The following is an 11,717-nucleotide window of genomic DNA, read 5'->3' as shown; positions in this document are numbered from 1 at the left end:
TTTCTCGGCGATCCCCACCCCAGCGCCTAATCAACGCGCCCCCATCGCCGGCGATTGCCAACCATAGGTCTCATGACTTCGAGTACCCACTGAGAACTAATTTACTACCATTTCTATCCTTCATATACACGTTGACGGGTGGGCCCTATGGTAATGTCACTGTTGAATGTGGACCATTTGACTGGTCAATTGATCGTGTCATCAACAAATTACGGAGCTATATGGTGAGCAAGTGATTGTATGATCACCCTAAAATGTATTTTATTAACACAGTACAGACTCAAACTACCATTTCTTTCTTTCATATACGGGTTGACAGGTGGGCCCCATGGTTACGCGCCCCGATGGTGCAACACTAGTTGCACCACGTGGAACGTTTGACTGGTCAATTGATTGTGTCATCAACAAAATATGGAGTTGTATGGGTGAGCCAGTGACCGTATAATCATGACATGTATTTTTTAACACGGTACAGACGCAAGGGCTCATATATACGCGCAAGCACTCACCGCCACACACGCAGACCCTACCCCTATGAGCACCTTCGAGAGAGTGAGCCAACATATGATCTTGAGATTTTATGAAGTCACCATAGGTGCCTCGTAGTCAAGTGCAACGTCTCCTCCCACTGAACGCACATCGCCGGAAAATACTGAAATTAACCCAGGATAAATGCGAGCACTGGGACTTTAACCCTGGTGGGCTCGAGAAACCACTGTCCTCCTAACCATCCAACCACATGTTGGTTAGCATGACAAAATGTATGTGGTGACCGTGATGAGCTTATTCTGAAGTCTAGTGACCATATCGTGCTTTCGCTTCAAATACAATGACCGTAAGTGTCGTCAACAAAATACAGAGCACACATCAAATGCAAAGTCCGTCAGTGTCATCAAGAAAATACGAAGACGTATCATGAGCTAGATACCGTATGATCACCATGAGAATGTATACGGTGATCGTAATGAGCATATTCCGAAGTCCAATGACCGTATAGTGCCTTAGCTTGAAATACAGTGACCGTCACGCGTGAATGTGTCATGGGCATGCATACTTCTAGAGGGCCGAGAGATAGTTTGTGTGCGTACGTGAAAGTGGTGTAGAAAGAGGGGGTGTCTGGTGGAGACAAGGAGAGATATGCCTTTCATTTCCCTTTCCGGTGACTAATATTTTAGGAGAATATATAAACATTCACAATGCAGAATAAATATTTTTGGATGCACCACGCAATTAACTTTCATGTATAACATTGTACTATTGTATATGCTTATTTTCTTAGTGGCCGATTGCGTGTGTGGTGTGGTGGGCACATCATTTCTAGTTGTGGTGGGTCAACATGAGGACTCATGGGTTGGTTCCATCCTGCGCCACATAGGTTGGACCGAGATGCGTTATACGAAGACCCATGTGGAGGACTCGGTGTACAACACGAAGCTAGCTACCAGAGTCGCGGAGGACTCTATCCCCATTGGTGATAAGCCGACTATATATGATTTGTAGCCCTAGGCCCCCAGTATGTTATAGAAGCTTGGGGGCTAGTTCATCGATAGTATACACACACGCACAATGCCTGGTATTCATGTGTACTTTGTACACACCCCTATCACTAATATATAGTACCAGCAATAGGCTTTTTTCTTAACTGCAAGGGTCCGAACTAGGGTAAAACTTTGCCTCGTATTACCATCTAGCCTAATAGTCAGGGATATCCTACCGAATGATATGATGGAATCATATCTGCCAACTACTAAGAGAGAGGTGTGTCTGGTGGGGGCAATGTGTGCGAGAGAGGCCTAAAGATAATGTGCGCGCGGGAGACACGTAGGCACATATATGTGCGTATAGAGGGCTAGTTGAGACCGTGCATGTGTATATATGCATGTGAGAGAAATAGTGTTTTCCAACTGAGATTAGTGAAAAGAGTGGTACATAGTAGTCAGAAAGAGAGAGAGAGAGATACAGAGAGAGCATGTGCGTGAGACTCCCCGACACCCCGAGAGAGATTGTGAGCATGTGTGAAAGAGAAATGCCGATGCATATAAAGTGTGTGCACTTATGCGGTAGATAGAGAGATATATAGCGCGTTTGTGAGAACGGGCCGAGGCATAGTGCATCTATGTGTAAAAGGCGGTTCTACGCATTAAATTAAAATATAAATGGCATTATTATTTTTGGATGAGATCATGAATTTTGCAAATTGCGTATGGACAAAAATCGGTCTATCAGACACCCATACTCTATTGAATTCTAGCATGTGCATGTGTTTATTTCATATTATCGATCCATAGAGTGAGAGCGGTTTGAAATACAGGCAATGGATGCTTTGGCAATTCATATATAAACATTAATTAGTGCACTCCATGTTGCTAGTGTGAAGCACTTTATACATTTGTCACTTGCATGGATACATTCCAAATTGCTAGCTACGAAATAGAATACATGTAGAATTCAACATAAAGGGGGTTTCGAAGATTCGAATTCATAGGAAGTGCATTCATCTATTTGAACCCGAGACAATGGCATTTGTAAATCAGATATAAAAGGGGGCATCAATCATTGTTGTGCGTTTGAACATGCTATATATATTCATACGCATGTCTAACTTTTTTTTGCAACCAAGGAGATTATATCTGGAACCATGCATGAACTGAGGTAAGTTGCATATTTTTTAATATATACTCGTGTACAATGTATATTCAAATGTACCCCCTCCATTCCAAAATAATCGTAGCTTTAGGATTTTCAAGAGTAAAGATTTGTGAAGTTTGACAAATCCTGAAAGTTTAATTCAAGAGAACCGAAAATGTTAATGCTTCTACTCCCAAATATTAAACGAAGTGCCAAATAGGCCTCTGGTCACCCGAAACCGTGCGAGACTAATGTTTGGTGGTAGGAAATTACTGTCCTGAGTCTGGCCCGTGTAGCCTATCGGCCCGTTGTCCAAAGGTCTAAACCGGGGTAGGTTTGTAACTTCACCATGACGCCAGTCTCAACCGCTCCGAGAAGCATTCATACGCCGTGGGCGCCTAAACACCCATGCGCTGGGCCGAAATCTACCCCACCCACATTTGGGACACCTGAGATTACTGTCCTACCCCCAGCCCGCAATATGTCCGAAATTTTAGATGGGAGCAAAGTTTGTAACTTTCCCCAAATTTCAAACAAGTGCGTTCCAAACCGAAACATTGTTCCCCCTTAGTTCCCCGCCTCCCTCTGTTTCCCCATTCATACTCCGTGGGCGCCAAAACAGCCTCTCCACCAGCCGCGAAACCCCATCCTCCTCTGTCCTCCACCCCATAGCGCCCAATCCACCGCCGCCCTCCTCCATCACGCCGGAGCCGGTACCCCGACGTCGTCGTCCAACGCAACCGCAACCACAAAGCCCTCAAGGACTTAGCAGCTGAAGCCGAGGTAGAGCTGCCCCCACGACGCCGACGCCGACGTGCGCCGTACCAGAACCACTCCGACCATGCCGTCCTGCGCCTCATTGCTACCACTCCACTGTCGCAACCGTCCACCGCACCGGAGCTGTTCCCGCTACGCCGTCGTTCGCCGCCTCGGATCTGGTTCCCCGCCGCCGATAGACGGCCACCGCACCACACTCAACAACTTGGCCATGGGTTCATCCAAGACTCCACCGTCCTCCACAACTTCTCGTTTCCAGCGAACAACGAGAAGATCGTTGGAAAAACAGAAGGAGGACACATCACCGCCAGCAGAAAGAGGTACTCCTCTTCCCTTATTCGTGCAAACCTTACGTCTCTGCTCACACCATATTCATCCCACGAAAAAAACTAGTTGAGCGCTTCTTACTGCATCTTCTTCGTGATACTAAATGCACAAGGTTTCCTCCCTTTACTATTTCACCTTTGCTAGAGGTCAGTAGCCCACCTGGATTTCAATTCAGGGTCAGTCGAACCGCAATTAAAAGAAGAGCACCCGCTTAGGCGCGCGGAGCACCTAGTCCGCCTGTTCGCTAGGGAGGCGGCGCATCGGTGTCTATCATAGGGGTGTGGGGCGCAGGAGCTGCCGGCGCCTGATCTGGAGGTCGACGAGGCTTGAATGGATGGCCGGGGGGCGGTGCCAAGCACGGCGGTGTGGTGAGGTCGAGGGGAGGGCGCAGGCAGGGGACTGGGCCGGTGGTCGCTGGCATTTCGAGGAAGATCGTCAACACTGACTGGCTGGAGGTAGATGAAGGTGATCTGCTCGTTCTTTGTACATCGGACGATTAAAAAAATGGACTGACCTATTTGTTTTCAGTCGACTGCTATTTTCATAGAATCCTGTAGTAATTTAGTGTGCCATGCATGTTGTAGAGCTATCATATGTCTCCCGTCATTTATTTCTCACCGACCTGCTATCTGCTACCTTTACACTGCACTATTTGTGCACACACTTCAACCATACTCACACTATTGTTTTTTTATGCATGGGTATTTCAGACTCTGACACAGTGTTGATGAATGCAGAAAAGAAAAGACAGAAGTCGCTCCAGTGTAATTCAAAGATAAGCACTAAGCGTTTCAGCGCTCTAAAGGGTGCAGTGTCAGCAGTTGGAGACAGCAAACGTAGCTCTGCAGTTGATGATCTCAATTGCCACACACAACCATCCCAGGTGCTTGCTTTAACTGCGCGCTGTCAAATGTGGTTGTATGTTGCATATGGTGTCTAACTTGTATTGCTTCCAATTTGGTTAAATTTCATCTGCTTACTTTACACATTACTAGCACACATGCCCGTGCGTTGCTACGGGTTGAACTTTGTTATTTGACTCTACTGCTGCCTGTATCTCCCAGGACGGCTAGTGCCTTCACGGTCACACCTGATGCCCTTAACTCCCGTGGCAACTACCGACCGGCACCTCCGACATGGCTACAATCGGTGTGGGTAGCCAATGTGGCTACTATTGACCGGCGGTGACCCCTTCCTTCACATCTATAGTTGCCTAGTTGGCTCGGGTTGCAGCGTACCAGACGTCTGCAGTCGTCATCCTAAAAAGTGACACAAACCTATCGAGCTTCAACTTTTTGTTTAATCTAGCACAAGAATTGAAAAGTGACCAATTGAATTATATGTTTATTTATACTAAATCAGAATCACTAATTAATAGTCTAATACACACAAGGGGAACCATTCTTAGCGGTTTGCAATCCAGGCCCGCTTTTGTATTAGAGCCAACAACAAAACTTTACATTACAAATGGTAGATATCACCAGCCACGGTTCCAACTTGGAGTTCAACTCGGTGACTGATGTGATACTTCCCATGCTAAATACAGTCACCGGCTTTGTCAGAATTGTTGCACGCTCTCCAGGAAGAATTTTTGGACACCCCTCGAAAGCCATAGAAAGTCATCAGATTAATGTGTAACTGCACACATCAATGGAACTGACCTCATGCGAACTTGTCGAGATTTCCAGTGTGCTCATAAGTCCCATTTGACAATAGATTGGTTAAATCAGTAAGAACTTCAGGTCATCTCAAAGAAAAAGTACACAATTTGGCTCAAGATGGAAGCATTAGCACTATGTATCGATGCCCAACTTAGGTGATTGTGGTGTCACCAGAACATGTAATGTCTCGATCGATGTTGGAAAAACATATAGAACACACCGACTGAACAGTAGGCTGCCGAATTCTGGAGCCACAAGGACGGGGACAGAGAACCCCGACTCAGAAGTGATGGATCCATGTAGGCGCAGTGATTTTGCATCTCATCTTTGCCTAAACAGAACAATTTTGCAGCTCTGAACATCGGGTGGAAGTGGCAACAACTCGACAGGAAAATCGCAGACAATCAGCATGCATTCGCGGCCGGGCGATGCGTCCGTGAGAGAGTAAGCAACCTGCCCAGGCTGATGACCAGTAGCCGTAGATCCATTGTAGATAGAATAGGTGGTGCAGGAGCACATGTTGGGGCAGTGGCGGAGCATCCGGGGTGCAAAGAGGAGTTGGATTAGCGACCGGAGAAGCTCAGCGTCTGCACGGAGGAGCAGCATTGCCGTCAGGTGGCAAGGAGTCGAGGTAGGCATGAGCCCCCTCCTCCACCGAGATTGAGATCCCAAGCACGCCGCAACCAGATCGAGGCACGCCGTCCCGACCCCCGGCCGCCCCCGCCTGCACTGAGATCGAGGTCCCCAGCACGCCTGGCCAGATTGAGGGAATTTATATGTGGGAATGGTGTGGATTCAACTTGATAATCGACGAGCAAGGGTGGGGCATAAAGCGCGGCGGCCCGGCCAGAGCCTCCACGTCCGTGTCGCTGTTACACTGGCTGGATCCGATGGCCGCTGATTCTGACGCTGCCCCACCTCCCGCGTGTCCTCCTCCTCCCGGGCGTTGCCCGTGGCAGCGAGGAGCCTGTTGAGCAGCCCTTCGTGGTCGACGGCGCACGCTCGAGCCGGCCGGTGCGGGCCCGGAGCGCGACGGCCTAGGCCTCGCCGTCGGCAAACCACGCGCGGAGGACTCAGTCGGCGCATGAAGGTGGGCACGAGGGAGGGGAGGCAGGCCAGGGTGCGGGAAGGATAGTGCAGCGGAGGATCCGGGCCGACGGTGCGGAGGCGGCGGATCCAGGTCAGGGTGTGAGGCACGGGCGCTCGACTCGGGGTGTTTTTTTTTCAAATGTGTCCACGGGTGGAGCAGAATTACGAAGCGTTTTTTCCACTTTTTTACTGGACTGTAGGTTAATTACTTAAAACCATAGGGGGCTTTCTGCAAAAAGAACGCGACGGTGAACCCGACAGACTGACCCCGTGCTTTATTATTATAGCACAGATGCCCGTGCGTTGCAACGGGTACATAAGAAAAATGCTTAGAAACCTGAAAAACAATTCACCACTTAAACAACTTTGCAAGTAGCAAAAAAATATTTAACATAATCAAAAGTACCAAGGACCATATTCTTGAAACAAAGAGATAAAATCTGGTGATGCTTAAAGAAAGAAAGAAACTCCCTTAATTGCGTGAGGTTAGAAGCAAAATGATGTGCCTTGTGTTCTTGTTTCAGCTGACATCAGAACAGGAAGCAAAAACAATAGAAATAAAAAAAATTAGTAATCAAAAGAGATGTAAAGTGTACAGCAAAAATATCAAATAGTGAGACCAAGAGTAATTGGGTACCAACTACCAGTCACACCTTAAGCTAAATGTTTGCTAATCTGAATATTTCTATCTCTACACAACAATGATATAAATTGATAAAAAAACTATCTTCTGGCTCCATCTCAGTGATATGCAAAGATACACGTGATAGACTATTTCTAGGGGCTTGATGCTGGTGTAAAGATTGGCGTTTTTGTTTGACGTGCTTCCTGGTCAAGGTCGGACTGGGAGAAGGTCGGGCACACACACTTTCTTGTTTTTGCTGAGAATGTACATGCGCTTTTATATGACAATAAGTTCAATGAACATCTATTAGAAAAAGTTTGGAAATGGATTACATCACACGCTAGAGGTAAAGACTGACACAGAACAACACATATCAACAGCACCGACATGAAAGTAGGTCTAGGCATGTGCGCAAAGCTGCTCAAGCTGCTCCTCGAATGCAAATCCACTCTCTATTGAAGTCATAGATGTTTCTACATAAGCCTTTACTGAATTGATGAAGCCTGTCCGAAATTCCTCTGCACATACTACGGCTCCAATGTTTTAGTATCGAGTTAAGTAGTTAACAGTATAGCAGTGATAAATCATAAAATTCACAGCAAGCTGAACATAAGTCGCTTCTAAAACCACATACCAAGAAGGATATCTGGTCCCTTCTGGCAATTTCATAGGTTGTTTAATTTGTGAGCGCTCTGCAAAAAATAGAAACGGGAATTTTAGTCAAAGATGCATTATAGACAAAATGCAGTTGCTCCTTTTGGGCAGGAGCTGCATGAAGATGATGCTTAATGGCCTAAAATTGCTCAAATCACAGCCATGCGCCGGATGCCCAGACATGTGTAGGGCTTTGCTTTGGATTTTTCCCTCTGGTCCTCTAAGTATAAATAAACAAGGTAGTACTGAGACTGAGAGTTATAGAAGAATTTACTTCAAAAAGATTTATATGTTCAACCATTGGCCCTGTTGCCATGAATTTTCTAGACAGTAATAATGTTCCGCCAAAGCTCAAATCCATCACTTTCTCCTCTCTTTTTCCCACATGGAAATGCAAGCATCAGTTCTCAACTTAACAATTCAAGAAAATTAAAATAAAAAATGGTACGCACCATTTGACATCACCTCTGAATAATTATAAGACCTTGTCAAAGGACCAGAAAACTTACATGTGAAGCATCATCAACAAGGCAACGCTGGTTCATGAAGACTAATTCTGGTGTTCTTCAGCATATACTTATCTGAATTCAAACTTTATGGCGTCATAATACTCTTTGCTTTTTTCCTTACAGTGACAAGGGTTAGATCTCTTAAGAGGGTGAGGTCCATCAGTAAACAGAGGGAATGACACTTCCCCAGCATACAAATACTATTGCATCCTTTAGCAATCAGTATACACAAGAAGCCCAATATTACTTTTGCATCCTTCTAGAAAACTAAATACAATACTATTCTCAGGCTGCTTGTTAGTTCTCATACTTACATGCATATATAAATTGATAGAATTAGTTTTTTTAACTTCATAGAATTATGTGTAAGAAGCAAGGTGGGACTATTTAATCTGTTAACAAATTTGTTTTATAAGCATGAGTTGATTCTGCGCAACTTTGCCCAAAAGTATCAGCGTCGCAGCAAGGCCCAATAACAGCACGAATCAAACTTGATTGTTCTTTGGTTGGGTTCCAAATCTGGGTAGCTTATGTGTAATGGTATGATTGCAAGGACATAGTAGTTGTAATGGATTGTGAAATGAAAAATGGGCAGAACAATCTGATTATTTATCAACCATGTTCCTACTTTCTTTATAGCAGCAAGAGGTACTGCTGAATATAAAGAAAAAAATGCCTTCATCATAAATAGATACATCTCAGTTTTGATGTAAATAATTTACTTGCTAGTCTGCTAGTGTATATATATATATATCTACATGAGGGAGATGGCAGAAAAGTACAACTGCAGAAATTCTAGAAATAGCTAGCTAGGCAAAAACTTGATAAACTATTGCTGCCAAATTAATTCCAACGAATACCTTTCATCACTTTTCTACACCATACTATAGGTCACATCCATGTGATACAGAAAGGCTTATCTAAATTGACAAAGAGGTCACACTCACACCAATTTGAACAAAAATAAATAGTACAAAAGAGCACCAAATGAGTAATTCTGTTAGAGGAAGCACAGGTGGTCCTCTTAGTTCAGATGAAACTAAATTTAGGTTAATAGCAGTTAGGTAGTTTGTCAAACCCAAGAAGCTCAGTGACCTTTGTGACAATTCACGGCTTCATCATGTCCATCTGCATCTTTGACATGTTCATCTAAACACAATAAAAGAAGCAAAATAGAGTTTACCTTGGACCTGCATCAGATACCCGCTCGACACTCTTCACCTCCCATTGAACATGAACCAAAAAAACCTGGTGGTCAAGCTTGGGGGTAAACTTCCATATCTAGAGCATCTCAGCATGCTTGTTTGAGTATTGGGTATCCTGATCAGCCAACATCCCCTGCAAAAACCATGACAAATCAAACTACCTCTCAAAGATCTGAAGAACAAGAAAAATTAATAGATACTCTGAAATCAAATGGCACGTTTGGTTAGCGATCTAGAAATCAAAGATCAAATTATATATAGAGCCTTTAGCCAAACATTAGATGATACTTTGAATATGAGCATAGAATATGGCAATCCAACCTGAGAGGGTTGTGGTGTTCATATCCGTTCGCTCTCACTTGAGCTGTTCATGATTTGTCCTTCCTCATCTCAGTTGCACTCTAATCCAAATCTGCAAGCATACAAATCCATGGCAGAGAAGGGGATGGAGGTGTCGGGGAGCCAGTACTTGAGATCCAAATCGGAGACGTCTGCCTCGAGGCGGAGGAGGCTGGGGGTGAGGAGTTGGGGCGGGTGAGGAGGGGAAGAACAGGGCAACGACGGCGCCGCTGGACGGTAGCTGGAGAGGAAGACCGGCCGCGCATGGTGGCATGAACACGCCATCGAATCCTATCCAAATCGGAGACATCCGCCTTGAGGAAAAGGAGGCTAGGGGTGAGGAGTTGGGCGGGTGAGGAAGGGAAGAACAGGGCAACAGCGGCGCTGCTGGAGGGTAGCTGGAGAGGTAGACGAGCCGCGCGTGGAGGCGGGATTCATGGCGGCGGTGCTGTGCCGTGCCGTCCCCAGGAAGAAGACCCCGTGATGTTGTGCGTACGCAGAGGAGAGGACAGGCCGCCGTGCTATTTTTTCGCTTGAAGGCCAAGCCGAGTCCTAAGCCCAATACACGAAACGTTTTTCTTCTGTTTACCACTTAAAACTGTAGCGCGGGTTAATTAACAAAAACCACAGGGACTTTTTATAAAAATGATGCGACGGTGAACCCGAAGACTCAATCCGGACTTTATTATTACTAGCAAAAAGGACCCGTGCGTTGCAAGGGAGAGATAAATAATACTTTTTCTAAACATAATTTGTTGTAATAAACATACTTCAGAGTGAACCGGTGCATCTCAGGAGGGAAACAAATTGGATATATATTTAATTTATTAAATGAATCTAGCAAACCTTTATTAATTACATGTGCATCTTGTAATCTCTAAGTATACTTTTTGCGTGACGGTTCACTGATAATCTTTGAGTTCCTTGTTTTCTTCTTCATCATATTCTAATCTGCATACGTGTTGAAATATACTACTCCCTTCGTTTCCAAATATAAGTATTTTTAGAGATTTCAATATGGATAACATACAGATGTATATAGACGTGTTTTGGAGTGTAGATTCACTCATTTTGCTCCGTATATAGTCAGTATTGAAATCTCTAAAAACGACTTATATTGAGGAACGGAGAGAGTATTTCCTTGATCAGTATGCTAGTTTCAAGCTCAAGATGTCCAATTGATCACTTCCAGGCAAAGTATGGGCAAATGCAGGGTAGAGCTAATTATAATTGAACGCTTTCTTCTTTGTAAAATAGGCATAAGAAATTTATTTTTTGGGATCAACTCCAAGCCAAAAATACATAATAAATTCATTTGACTGGAACTTTCATAATCAAGTTAGGCTAGAGGAGCCAAGTTCAAAAAATTCAGGGTATTACTGGTGCTGATCCATGCCAACCACCATCCTTGGAAGAAATATCGCTCCAACGAAGGACTATCTCTCATCTTCTTGGCGTGTTTAAGTTATAGTAGCATGATTTCACTGAAATGGGATCCCTGCCCTCGGAGTGTATTCACAGAACTCCCTCACCTACACAAATATTAAAATGAAGTTATAAGATTTAGTCTAGAGTCTTACCCCAATTCACGGCCTTTCATTTATATAATTAGACACAAAGTACTATGATATAAGAAGCACACCAAAAAGTATTCATGTTAAACAGTAAGCAAGCATGACATATGTATATCAGCTAGAATCTGCTGCTGCAAAGAGCCTAGCAAATTAACAAAAAATTATACCAATTCTTGGCATGATGCAGACCAAATCTACATATGAAGTTCTAAATCATACAGTGCAACATCCAAGGAAACTGAAAGGGAGAAACTCAAGCATCTAGAGATCATGTACACAAAGTATTGCTCTGTAGCGAAGCAAGCTGTTTCCCATAAATTTAGTAGGCT

General features: G+C 44.5%; 1 long non-coding RNA gene across 2 annotated transcripts; it reads right to left on the bottom strand.

Annotated features, from left to right (window-relative positions):
• Positions 1-7,388: 7,388 nt before the first annotated feature.
• LOC119331339 lies at positions 7,389-10,354 on the bottom strand. 2 transcript variants are annotated; one of them, XR_005160464.1, is made up of 3 exons: positions 9,797-10,354; positions 7,742-9,608; positions 7,389-7,634 (listed from the first exon to the last, which is right to left on the bottom strand). It is a non-coding gene; the product is annotated as an uncharacterized LOC119331339 (long non-coding RNA). The 2 variants fall into 2 exon arrangements; XR_005160463.1 differs by having other exon boundaries at positions 7,389-9,608.
• Positions 10,355-11,717: the final 1,363 nt, after the last annotated feature.

Source organism: Triticum dicoccoides, chromosome 7A (genome assembly GCF_002162155.2).
Source record: "Triticum dicoccoides isolate Atlit2015 ecotype Zavitan chromosome 7A, WEW_v2.0, whole genome shotgun sequence".
Lineage (NCBI taxonomy): Eukaryota > Viridiplantae > Streptophyta > Magnoliopsida > Poales > Poaceae > Triticum > Triticum dicoccoides.
Note: the sequence above shows the minus strand (reverse complement) of the source record. Positions and strands in the feature narration are given on the sequence as shown.